This window comes from Panicum virgatum, chromosome 5N (genome assembly GCF_016808335.1).
Source record: "Panicum virgatum strain AP13 chromosome 5N, P.virgatum_v5, whole genome shotgun sequence".
In the NCBI taxonomy this organism is placed as follows: domain Eukaryota; kingdom Viridiplantae; phylum Streptophyta; class Magnoliopsida; order Poales; family Poaceae; genus Panicum; species Panicum virgatum.
In genome coordinates, this window is record NC_053149.1 from 39,163,893 (window position 1) to 39,178,112 (window position 14,220).

The window sequence follows — 14,220 nt, forward strand, 5'->3', positions numbered from 1 at the left end:
GACAACTTGTTAGTCACATATCAAGTTGTCATACAATCACCAAATCACAAACTCACCTCTGGCCAGGCTACTGTGATGGACGAAACGAAACCATCTCCGGCGTGCTCATGGGCTCGATGTCCCTGTCCTAGCTGGCGCCGGCGACTTGAATGTGAAGCTCTCGAACTCCCCTTCTTCGACACCGAGGCGCCGGCGACCTGGGAGGCCAAGAGCGTCCACATGCACAGTCAGCCTCCGCCACAGGAGGAGATGATGCTCGCCGAGTAGTGCACCGGCGAATCCGCCGTGGTGGAGCGCCGGGGGTCCAGGCGCGGGGAAGAGACGGACGCTCTTGAACTCAAAATTTACTATGTCGGCCGAGCCTACTGCACGATGTCATGGGCGAGCGCCGAGCGGCGCCGCGTCGGCCGGCCGTTCACGCCTTCACGGAGGCGGAGGCGCGCACGCGTGGCCGCGTGGGGGTGGCGGTTGTCGGCGGCGGGGAAGCCGGGGCCGGGTCAGGGTCATCAGGATCTGCAACCTCGGCCTCTCGGCAGCAGGTCCGGAAACGCGCCGCCGCCGGGCATTAAGGAGCACGGGTGTGCACACTCTTGTTTCGTGGCCCAAGAGCAACTCTTGGGGGATAATCTTGCCGCTCCCCTCGGGCTTGGAGATTGGAAGTCTTGTTCATGGCGCGAGAGCAAGTTTTAGGAGATAGAATAAGAGATTATTTGGAAATAGAATGCATAAGCTCAAATACGGCAGCAAAGGTGTTTCTTGCCATTACAATACACGTACGTACGTGTCGTAACCCCAATGAACTGTAGGTCTGTAGCAGTCTTTTCAATTCAACTCGTACGTGACTATAAATTGTAGCGCCGCCAGATTGATTGTCGATCTCGACGCCGCTGCCCCACATGGAAGGAGATGGCCAGAGCACGGCGGCGGCTACGGCGACCAAGAACAAGAGGAAGAAGAAGAAGAACGGGGGCGGCTGCAGCGCAGGCGCGTCGCGGCCGCGCGCCGTCGTCCCTTTCGACCAGGTCCCCGGCGGCATCAGCGACGCGCTGCGCGAGCGCCTCGCCGCGCTGGGCGCCACGGCCCCCTCGTACGTCGCCGAGAAGGTGCTCGAGATGAGCGACGCGCACCGGGACCAGGCGCGCCTGCTCTTCTCCTGCAAGGGCGAGGCGGCGCTGCAGCGGTGCCCCCTCACGGCCTGTTTCACCGAGCAGGAGACGCGGTTCGTCTGGGAAGAAGACGACAAGCACGTCGAGCCGGGGGAGGAGACCGCGGGCCTGCTCGTCACGGCGCTGGACCGAGGCGGCCGGAGCTACAACCTCGTCTGCAGGTACCTCACCTGCAACTTCAGCTACCGCTTCATAACCGGGTGGAAGAAGTTGGTCGAGGACAACGGCCTAAGCAAGGGCACGCGCGTCGAGCTGTGGGAGTTCCGGTCCCCGCAGCTGCCCAACCGGTTCCTGCAGGGTGCTGGCAGGAGCGAAAGGGTCCCCGTCCGCAAGGAGAGCAGCCACCCCGACGGCTCGCTCGGCCTAGTCGTGCTGCACTACGACGACGAGCGCGGTGACGGCGATCCGGAACACGGCAGCGAGGAACACGATGGCGGCGAGGCACCGCCAGCTGTCCAGGAGACGGAGACGACGGAGCTGCAGAAGTCCGAGGAGGCGGCGGCGCCAGAGGAGAAGCTGCTAGCCGGTGGCGGTGCTGAGCCGACGATGACAGGGGAAGAGATGGTGGCGAGGTACGGGCTGCGGATGTTCCTTGCGGCGGTGGGGCTGATTATGCTAAAGAGGTGCCATAGCGAGACGCAATCGTCGAAGAAGAGGGAGCCATGAGCCAGGAAGATGAACAGCACAAGCTACAGCTACAATGTTCAAGGAAAAATGTAAAAGAAGCCACGGACGAAGTCACGAGGAGCTCCGAAAATCCGTGAAAATCCGTGAAATTTTCATAATCTATTATAAGCACCTAAGGCTGCAAGGATCCACCAGTCATTCGCCTACTAGACGTAAGTTTTTCTTTGTGATTAGTAAGGTAAGGTCGAGCGTGTGTACATGAGTATTGAGCAAACAGCACTCAGCGCAATATATATGGTATAATTGCATCCTCATGTCTCTACCACCTCATCATCAAGCAGAGGCGGTTATCTTTCTATTCCTATCCGGCTTTCCCTATCGCATACTCCCTTCGTTCCAAATTATAAAACATTCCAACAATTTTGGAAAGTCATTTTTTTATGTTTGACCAAATTTATATAATAAAATAATGATATTTATTATATAAACTAAGTACCATTAGAGTTTTTTATTAGCTATATTTTCATAGTACATCAATTTGATATCATAAATTTTTATATTTCTTTCTATAATCTTGGTCAAACTTGAGATTATTTTGACTCTCCAAAATTCTTGGGATGTCTTATAATATGGAACGGAGGGAGTACAATCGATCTATCCTTTGGCAGAAAGTTAGCATTGAATCAAATTAGAGTAACTACATGGGTACATGTTCTTTATGTGGGTTGTGACTTATCAACGAATGTCTCCAGCTGTCCAGCACACGTAACCCTCGAGTCTGAACCATGCATGGCCATTGAGCTTTAGTTCTCTGCTCCCTTGAACATATTAGCTAGCTATACGGACAGTGGATAGTAGTAGTAGTACCCAAGGCACTGCAGAACGATATGATCAATGGATTCGCGGCATCTAGAGAGCGGCGTCAGTCCTCTGTAATGCAGGAAGACCGGTGTCACGACCCAAAGTTGCTAAAACATGGTTAACATTTTAACAACAGCATCATGAGCATCATAAAAGCATAATAGTGCATCAAGTATGTGTGATTGCTTGCATTTATTTAATATTATTGTCCCTTGGTTGAAGTAATGCTTATGAAGAAAGTTGAAATTTTGTTATGCAACTGTATGTAGTCCCAAAAATTTTGGTAAAATACTAGACCTAAAAGTATGATTTTACAACAATTTTGCCTAATTTTGTGACAACTAACCAGAGGCACAAAATTCTTGGAAACTTTAAAAATAAATATTGTGAACAACCTAGAGTAGCTTTATGAGTGTCAGAGCATTTGTTATTGCATTATGATCTTGCACCACGTGAAAACACGGTCAATGGTAACGGACGAAGACAGACATTGGTAACGGGCATAGACATCGTTACCATTTATGGGTTACTAATGACCTTTCATCGGTAACGGGTAAAAGTCCATTACAAATAGCACAGAATTGTAACGGGTATTCGAGAAATACCATTACTACAGTCAGAAAATCAATAGTGCAGCAAAGTAAATTTTAGGAAAATTGTAGCAAAGTAAATTTTAGGAAAATCAATAGATAACTTTGTAGGTCTGAAAATTGTGTTCCAAGATGCATTATGTTGCATGACATTTATACCTTCAATCACCTGACAATTTGTATGTTGCCTGGTATTCTTTTTGTTATACGATGCTTGATGATGATGCTTATTATTTGTCTAAACCACATACCTGATGAGTTCTGAACTGTTTGGGGAAACACAAATTTGTTGGGCAAGGAATTGAACGATGTTTTATGTTTGGGCTGCTGATGACTTTGGAGAAAGGATGTGGCCACCCAGGGAAGAAACAAATGTGAAAAAAAAACAAATTTGCTAGAATAGGAAAGTACATCACTGATATATTAGCTATCCTAATTAAGAGCAGTCATATGGCCGGTCTAATTTACAACGAGTTGTACGTTAGCTAGTCCTTAAAATTAAGTTCCAATTTAGCAGATACTACCAAAGAAAGTTACATACCATATGCAAAAAAAAGCAAGCGACTCATATAATGATGGAGACAACTACACCTCTTGCACATTTTGAGCTGTCAAGCTTTCAAACATGGAGCAGATTTTGGAGCCATCTACAAAAGCAATTTTGTGCTTTGATTTTTCCATTTCTGGTCATCTACAAGTTGCTGCAGAGATTTTTTTTTATAGTTGATCAATGAAGTGATTCTGTATTTTTTGTCTACCACTGTGATCAAGTATATCAATTTTCTATGAAATTGTTATGCGTTGGTAGTTTTTTATATAAAAATATGGTACACAAATGAAATTCTGTGGCTCAATATCAAGGATCGTAGAACTAATTCAGGAACGCAACATTATGAATATTAAGCAATCAACTCGTCGAGATTAATACAAAAAATAGTTACCACTTAGTCTCTTACAAGTCAAACATATTATATTATATTATGATATGCGTTGGTTTTTTTTATATAAAAATATGGTACACAAATGAAATTCTGTGGCTCAATATCAAGGATCGTAGAACTAATTAAGGAACGCAACATTACGAATATTAAGCCATCAACTCGTCGAGATTAATACAAAAAATAGTTACCACTTAGTCTCTTACAAGTCAAACATATTATATGATATTATGATAACAATTGTATTGCGTACGTGGACTAGTCTCTTACGTACAATTGAAAAGTAGAAAATGAGTGGTCGAGGAAAAGAAAGAGCTGCAAGCTAGGGTCAGAAATGGATGAATTGAAGAGTATAGCCAACGCAAATATGTGTTGCTAAAAGTTCATATATACGTTGGCAAGGTCTATACCAACGCATCTTATATGCGTTGCATAAAGTGGCGTTGCAAGGATCCATTGCAACACTTATTTATATGTTGGTAACATGTGGTGATAACCGTTGCAACCGTTGCAAACTTGCAACGCATAATGTTTGATCATGGCAACACTTATATGTGTTTGTACAAACCGTGTGTGAATAGCCTCTATGGTTTGTTGTAACATATAGATTTGGTCTATTGCAACACTTATATGCGTTGTAAGGAATAAATCATTCATTCATTAATATTATATAATTATTTTTTTGAGACAAAAATAGAGATAATCTTGTACAATTTAATAAAGAATGCAATACCATCCAACATAAATAAGCACACAGAGCCATATATATATATATATATATATATATATATATATATATATATATATATATATATTAAATAACTTGTCACATTACAAAGTACCATCCAAATTCATGACACAATTTTTTGTACAGAGCACATGTTCCTATGTGAGCAAATAAGAAAAATATGATGGATCCCTCTTAGCATGCCAGCAGTCCTCTTTCCTTCAGTTTAGTCCAGACGTTCCCCTAGTGTGATCATGTATCTACCTTCTCAATCTGCAAGTGAAAATTGAATTAATTCATATATGACATTGCAAGGATCGATGGACCAAGAGGGGGGGGGGGGGGGGGGTGAATTGAGCCTTTTTCAAATTTCTAAAACAAATTAAAGCAACCTTAACCTATGCAATGCTAGTAAGGCTCAATTCACCAACCGGCTAACTAAGCAAAATACACAAGCTATAAAGGATACAACAAGATATGAAACTAAGCAAGGTAGAGCTAAGTTATGATCTCTAAGGTCAAGCACATGAATAATTGCATGAAAGTAAGTGCTTGAAAGTAAAGAGTGGGCAAGAGACAACCGGATTTTTTCCCGTGGTGTTGATGTGTTGGCACACACCCCCTAATCCACGTTGTGACACTCACTAAGAGTCTTGTCACCTCCCATGTCACCGAGACGAGGGCGCTCACTAAGAGTCTCCGTTCACCATCCCGGCGTGGTGGAGCTCAAGCCACGTACAAACTTTTTCAGGCTCCCACAATCAACTTGGCAAGCTCCGGAAGAAACACCTCAATCACCAAGATCGCCTAGGTGCTGCCAATCACCAAGAGTAACAAGCTAGGGCCTTCACTTGAGCAAGAACCGATCACCAAGAACGGATGCACACAAGCTTCTCTCTACTCAAGTCCTTAGTCTTGCTTCTTGAATGATTGAATGAACAAATGTGTGGAATATGAAGCTCAAGGTGGCTCTCAACAATAGTATGAGTGTATGAATGTTGCCTGGTGTCAAAAAACTTTAAAATGACCCATTGGAGGGGTATATATAGGCAGCTCACGCGGATAGAGCCGTTGGAGAAAGGCTGCCAGAAAAGTACTTAACGCCGGTTAATCCGACGGTCCTCCAAAAGTCATCGTCGGTTTAACCGATGAATGTAAGCTGCCCATTTGGAAAACTAGCCGTTACAACTCGGGCAGATTAACCGACGTATCATTGGTTTAATCGGTGAGTGTAGTTGTCCACTGATCAACTGAAAAACCAACTCTCTGGACAACTGCACCGACGTTAACTCAAATCCATCGTCGGTTTAACCGGTGAGTGTAACCTTAGAAATCCTTGGAAAAACCAATGTTCTGGACAATTGCACTGACGTTAATTTCAAATATCGTCGGTTTAACCGGTGTATATAACCTTGAAACACCCTGGGAAACCAACGTTCTGGACAACTGCACCGACGTTAATTTCAAATATCATCGGTTTAACCGGTGTATGTACTTGTCCAGACTCTGATAACTGCGTTTAACTGACATATAGAAAAATGGAGTCGTCGGTTAAACCGGTGTATAGACTTTTTCTGATTTTGCCTTTTCTGATTTGAGTCTTGAATGAAATCCAAATATTCTTGAGATATAAGTTGAAAACCACTTATTTGAACTTCTAGGAACCTGAGTGACCATAGTGTGCATCCATTTTTGATTGACCATGTCCATGCTCAAGTTACTTGGCCTTAACCCCTCTTAATAGTGCGACCTCTACAAAACTATAAAACCTATACCAATCTAAGTGTCCTTCTCAACCTTGCGACACTTAGGACTAGAAAGATCCTTAGTCTTGTTACATGCTTGAGTTGAATACCGAGATAGCCTTTTTGAATAATGAAATTTAGGGGCCTCTTTAACATATGATCCAATGAGTAATAATATTTCATTAAGCTGCACAAACTCATTAGTCACAATAATGATTGTCATTAATCACCGAAACAAACCTTAAGGGCATAGATGCTTACAATCTCCTCCTTTTTGGTGATTGATGACAATACAAATATAAAAATAACGAGAGAGCGAGAAAGATAAACAGGAGAAACTCAAGCAAACTCGAAAAAGAACCAAAGAGCTCAACGGCTCAAACGGAATCCATAGATATGTCTCAAAGCACAGCATACGCTAGAGTCAAATGTACATATCCATGAACTGACATCAAATGAGATATAAAACATCAAAGTCCTGTAACTACGAGCTCTCTCTAGCTCTACCCTCCCCCTGACTCCAACTCCCCCTGACTCTCTCCCCCTTTGGCATCAAAGCACCAAGAAGGCGAGCTACGGGTCCTGCTGTCGCGGCACGGCGAGGAAGCGGTCCAGGTCGTCGTCATCGTCGTCGTGGGATAGAGAACCCTCGGTGACGGACGGGAGCTGTGGGTCTGAGATGACTGGAGGTGTAGCTGTCGTGGAGGCTCTCGTGGTGGCACTGCCTGGAAGAGGGTCCGTAGAAGTGGTAACCGGGTCAGCAGAAGAAGTGTCAATATCTGAAGTCGTGACTGCTGGAGCTGCCGGCTGCGTCGACTGCAGAAGTATAGACTCCTCTCCTCCTCCTCCCCCTGAAAGTGGTGCCCGTGGGACGACAGGGAGGGCGACTGACTGAACCACTGATGGTGAGTCCTGAAAGAGCGTAGTTGCTGGCAGTGGCGAGAAGAGCGGACGACCGGCAGACCCAAGGAGTGCGGACATCGAGAACGTGGTCTCCGGTGTCGCCGAAGAAGCTGGAGCTGTAGTAGGGGCTGGAGCTAGAGTGATTGCAAGCTGAGGTGCTCCAATACCTTGAAGTCCTGGCTGCTGCGGGGTGAGTCCGGTGTGAGTGTAAAACTGTATGATCATCCCGAACATCGCCATCATGCCCTGCTGCATCTGCTGGAACTGAGCGTCTGTCCTCTGAGAGACTCGATCAATAAGCCCAACAAAATGCTCCTCGGCTGCAGCACGCTCTCGGGCAGCCTCCCTCTGAATAGCTGCAAGCTGAGCCTCATGGTCTCTCCTGGCCTCCTCCTGTGCAATCCGATCCTCTCTCTGTTGAGTGACAAGCTGCTGAAGGAGAGAGGTGAGCTCGGACGGCTGAGTCACCTGGGACTTTGAGACAGTAGCAGCTGCTGGTGATGTCTGAGGTGGCTCTCTGGATCCTCCTGCCTCGTGGTCGTGACTGGCTGGTGCTGCAGGAAAATACTCATCATCCTCGGAGGAGTCTGACTCAAGCTCAGACCAGTGAATCTCATCATCTCCTCTAGGAAGCTGTGCCTCTGCTGCTAGAAGTGCCTCGTCCTCCTCTGCCACTCGGGCCTGCACCTCAGCTGACAGCCATTCCATAGCAGCTCTGTCTGCCTGTCTGCCCCTCCTCCGGTCCTGTGGTGCAGTGGGACGGTAGACTGGGAACCTGGGGGCCTCATCCTGACGGTAAACTGCATTGATGGGTGACTCAACTGGCACAATCATAGAGCAGATGTAACTGATCCAGTGAGCATAAGGAAATTGGCGTACAACACCCATCGCATCAGTGATCACATCCTCTATCTTAGCTAGAATAAAATCTACTATGTCAAATGGCTCGTGAGTGAGGATGTGTAGAAGCAGAAACTGCTGCAGACCTGTGAACCCCTCTGGGTAGCCACTCCTCGGTAACAAGGTCCTCCGGAGTGCCATGTGAACTGCGTACGCCTTTGGGGTCAGCAAGCTGGGAACTCTGGCATACGATGCTGGAAATGGCTGGTGGAAGCACTGAGAGATCGCCTCGTGAGAAGGTGCAATCCCGCCAATCATCGCTCTGCGAGGTGGATCTGCATCTCCGTATACCCTCTCCTGCAGGGAGACATCAACCAAGTTGACTCCAAGGATCCCTGCAATGGTCGCCCTCGACAAACCAAAGACCTGGCCTCCAAACATGAAGTGCACGGCTTTGCGCTCGAGAGCAATCCAGGCTGTGGCATAGAACACTCTGACCCAGTCCTCAATATATCTGGTCTGCTCCATCTCAAGTAGCCTGGGCAGACCTCTGAAGTGTGCAAAGTGCTCTCTAACGTCCGCTCCCCCTGCGGCTGTCCTGAGTGAAACCCAGTCGAGCACTCTGTGCTGAATGATCCGATGTCCCCGCCTCTGATAGGTCTCGTAGAAACTGGCTTGAAGGAGCGTCTAGAACCTACGGTCAACTCTTCTGTCACGTGTCACGGGGAACCAGTCCTCCTCTGCTACACTCCACCTGAGCCTCTTGACCTTCGCCGCATTGGCCTTGGTCAAGTTCTGGAGCAGCACACTTGGCTCCAGACGCACAATAGTGTCCATACGGAAAACTGCGCGCTCGGCCTCTAGGGCCTCGGCTCTGCGAGCTGCTGCTACTGCAGCTGTGGACTTGCGAGGCTCCTGTGGCTGGTGACCTCCTCGCGTCCTCGGTCCAGTGCGACGCTCGGTCGCTGGCGAAGACTCTCCTGCTGGGGACGTCTGCCGAGTGCGGCCAGAACGTCGTGGAGTCGGTGACCCCTGAGTACGCTGTTCATGGATGCTATGGCCAATCCACTCGAGCACGCTGACGCTCTTTGGGAACTTGCCAACCTTAAAAAGGGAAAAGCCAAAGCTCCAGAACAATCCAGTGACTCAATTTTTGACAAACCCTGGATTAAGGAGCCTGAAGGGCTGACCCCCATCCAATCATGGCTACACTGGAAGAACGAGAACACCCTCCGAGTAGAGATGGGCATTCCACTTCTCGCTCACCCAAAACACACATACTCCAAAATCGGTGGGCTAACCAATTCCGAATCCGAGTACTCTCCCAACTCGGAGGATGAGCTGGATGACCTAATCCAGTACAACAAACAAGTCGAGTCCAACTCAGCTAAGAACTCCAAGTCTGATCAGGACTCCCTCCCTAACTTGGTTATATATGCAACACCGCAAGGATGGACAGTGCGCCCAAGGAAGACACAAGATACCAACACCTCCGGCTCACAGCCAGCGGATCTGCCTTACCAACAGAGCACCCCTCTAGACCCGTCCTCATGCAAACAAGACCAAGAAGTTCAAGATCTCTGTCGTGAAATCCTCATGGTTCGTATCTCCGAAGAACCTGAGGGTGATCCCATGGAGCATCTCAACCTTGACGACTACAATTATGATGATTTCGACGAGTACCTTTCTGACAACATGGAAACTACTCCTCCCACAGTCACAGAGCCCCAAGCTACTACCAAGGAAGATCCACCCACTCCTCCTCCAGCAGTGACTGCCACTGTCCAACTGGAAGAGCAGCATCCAGCAGAAGATCTTTACGAGCGTCGTCGCCTGCTTAACCAAAAGAGGGCATTCAGGCGCCAGCACCTCCCTAACAGCCAGCAGGAACAGCAGGATGACAACTACGACTACTCCAACTGCGACTTTCGCAACGTGATCAACGTTGGCCGCGACGCACGCAACATCATCATCTCAAGAAGAAAGGAGCGCGAGGAAGTCGAGGCTTACAGCCCTTCCTCCAATTATCACATCCCACCAAAGGCTTCCGTATCCTTCAAGAAGCACAAGCCGGCAATCGTCGGTACCCATCGCCAGGGTAAACTGCACACCCCGCATCAAGGAGAATCTTCTCAGAGCGAAAACAGGATCAACAAAGTACTGCTATGCAAGTGCTTCATCCACCCAAAGAGCTCTCACACAATCTTTCAGTGTGACTCACTCCGCAAGGCCCTTGGGGCACCACTCCTGAAGGAGACCGTACCAATAATCTAGTCGACTCCTGCAACGACTAGTTCTAGCTTAAATCTAGTCGACCATCATATCACTAGACTTATCTTCGAATAAACCTTATTCAGTCATGTAAACCATTGCCCACGTCCAATGGGCAAGGGGTAGGTCTTAAGAGTCAGAGTCTGTCACTTTACAACTATTGTAATTTTGATAAATCCAAATAAAAGTTGATTTCCCCCATAAATCGACTACTTGGCTTGTACTCATGCGACCAATACCCCATCTCGAAAGTAAGGCCCAATATTGGAGCAACTATCGAGTAGTTTTTATGGTTTATACTCGAGTGCTTTTCTGACATTTACGTCTTGGGCAACCCGATGGGGTTCGTACCTAACAGTTCTGTCCTAAAAGACACTCCAGTCCATGTTAGGGACACCCTACTCGCCTCGCTCGAGTAGGTTTTGGATATCCCTTCGACATTTACGTCTTGGGCAACCCGACGGGGTTCGCACCTAACAGTTCTATCTTAAGGATTACTCCAGTCCTTGGTTAAAAGGACACCTTACTCGCCTCGCTCGAGTAAGTTTTGGATATTCCTTCGACATTTACGTCTTGGGCAACCTGACGGGGTTCTTACCTAACAGTTCTGTCTTAAGGATTACTCTAGTCCTTGGTTAAAAGGACACCTTACTCATCTCGCTCAAGTAAGTTTTGGATATCCCTTCGACATTTACGTCTTGGGCAACCCTACGGGGTTCGTACCTAACAGTTCTGTCTTAAGGATTACTCCAGTCCTTGGTTAAAGGGACACCCTACTCGCTTGCTCGAGTAGGTCTTGGATACTCTTTTGGCATTTTCGTCTTGGGCAACTCGACGTGGTTCGTACCTAACAGACTTGCCCTAGAGTTACTCCAGTCCTCGGGTAGGACACCTTACTCGCCCTGCTCGAGTAAGTTTGGGATGTTTTTAGAATATTCATGTCTTGGTTAACTCGACGAAGTTCAATCCTAACAGTCATATTCTTAGAATCAACCTAGTCCATATATAGGACATACTACTCGATAGTATTCAGTAGTTTGTGACATTTTCGCAACAGTTGTGCACTATCTGGGCGACCAAGCAAGGTCCATCCTAACTGGTCAACTACGAACATCCCTCAAGGAGTACAGATAAGTTCTCGATACTCTAAAATAGGTCGACACAAGTTTCCCGCTTGTTCAGTCTACTATGGGAATTTCCGTTACAGAATCTTTTTGCATTAAATAATTGACAGGTGTTACTCGCTTGCTTGGGACGCAAAAAGAAGCCCTGTTTTCCCTTAGCATCCTGAGTAGTTGTCGAGAGCTGCCTGTCATCCTATCTATCGAAGAAACATATTACAACTCCTAAATTACTCGATAAGAGTTCCTCCCCCAATTGGACAACAAAGTCCATATTAGCTGCGCTCTAATAAAGACATTTCCTCGAAAAAGGAAATCTCCTTTAAAGCTACAGCTTTTGATTAGTGCTTTTCCCACTTGGTTAATCCTGCGGGATTCAATCCTAACTGGTCACCACTACGGTTTCGATCCAGAACCACGCTCGATCCTATTCGAGAATACTTTGTCTTCTAAAGGCACTCACGGATACAATCCTTCGTATCTACCATTATAACTGAATGGGCACGGTGCTGCCTACGTTCAGGATCCTCGAGTACAAATACTCGACACATCAAGGGATTCCATAATCCAAATACCAAACAAGTACTTAACATTACACAAATATTCAATATTTGTCCAAAGGTACTTCTGGCCCACGTGCCAATCCAGTTACAACAAAAAGATCAAGGAGAGTCGGGCTTGTTCAGGGATTCTACAATCTGGTCGGCCACAGTCCAAGAGCGTCCAGACGAGTAGATGGCCAGTAGGACTTCACCAACCCGAGTACATGACCTACGTACTGTCGGGTGATGGTGGAGACATACCTCTCGAAGGCCCCAGGTACTTTACGAAGTCTTCCCGCCAGTGTCAGCGGTTCATCTCGTCCCTTTCTGGGATATCCATGGCCTCGGCTACTTCCCGAGCAGCATCCCTGACATCTCTCAGCTCCGCGAGCTCCCGCTGCATCAAGTCTCGGGATTCCGACAAGGTATTGAGTTGATGCAAAATCGACGCTGCCTCCCGATCAGAGTCCTCCTTGATCTTCTTGAGCTTCTCTATTTCATCTGTGTTTCGGTACATAAGAATCTTTAGATCCAGTACCAAGCTTTCTTGAATCTTTAAAGATTCTGCATAAGTTGTGTACTCGATAAAAAGAAAATCTTATAAAAACCAAGCAGATCTACTAGTCGATCGCATAGTACGTGCTAAAGACTAGCCTTTCTTGGATTGGGAAAGCTTTTTAAGCTTCCCTTCGAGAGCTGCCTTCTCGGATGAGAGCGTTTTAACCCTCTCTTTTAGAGTATTCAGCTATGTTTCATCCTGGGACCAGCCACCCTCCCGTCCCAGCACCTCCTGCAGAATAAAAAAGATCAGTATACTACTCGATCTATGATAAAGTACTCGAGCTATTCGACTACTTACCTCCAGCAGCTTGACAGCAAGCTCCATCTTCTCATGCGACAAGTTACTTCCCGATGTGGCCGGGGAAGTACTCGCCAGCGCTTCAGAAACGACCCTTTTTGGCACATCTTCAACTTTCCCTGCAGTATTCCCTATATTTTGGGAATCTAGAGGAAAAAATGCTACTTAATTAAGAGCAGTAAAGAGATATTTTCCCTACAAGGTACTACAAGCTTACCTGCAGGGGTCTCCTCGAGCTGATTATTATCGCCTCCCTAAGGAAGCTTCTTACCATCTTCCTCCTCCGGAAGCTTGCCGCTTCGGCCATCCTCCGTGATCTCCTCATTGGCCCTTTTAGGATCCGGCAAAGGAGAATCCCAAAGCATGGAGTCGACCATAGCCTCCGCATCGTGAGCACTCATGTCAGGAGTGTTCGGGGGCTTGTCCACTTCTGATTTGGAGGCTGAGGTATCCTCAACCTCCACGTTTCCCTCCAGGACTGCATTTCTGCAAAGACAAAAGTAGTTAAAAACTACTAGATACAAAAGCAGATCCTACACCTACAAGTTTCAAGGAACTTACGTAGGAGCTCTTCTCAGAGCAAGACCCTTGATGCCAAACTTGCGGGCAGGTTTCACAATCATGGCCCGCTTACCCGCATCAACTGTAATATTTACATCGGAACTACTCGCCAAAGGAGTAGCCCCGGTCCCACTTGACGGGTCCACTGTGGTGGAAGGGACAGACTGTCCCACCACAGTATCATCCCCAGATGACGCGATCCGTGGCAATTTAGCCGCCGGACTTGAAAAAGCAAAACACAAATCAGCAAACCGAAAATCAAAAGTACTCGATTCCAAAAGAACTAGCTACTTACTTGTTGCTAGCAGTTTGGGAGGAACTACGACGCTTCCTCGCCGTGGATCGAGTACCCTTGGGATGTCCAGTTTGGGTATCGGTACTCAGAGTAGGACTGAGATCCCTATCACTCCTCTCCCCAGCTTCCTCCTCATCTGCACAACCAAGATTATACATAAGTAATGTTTGTATG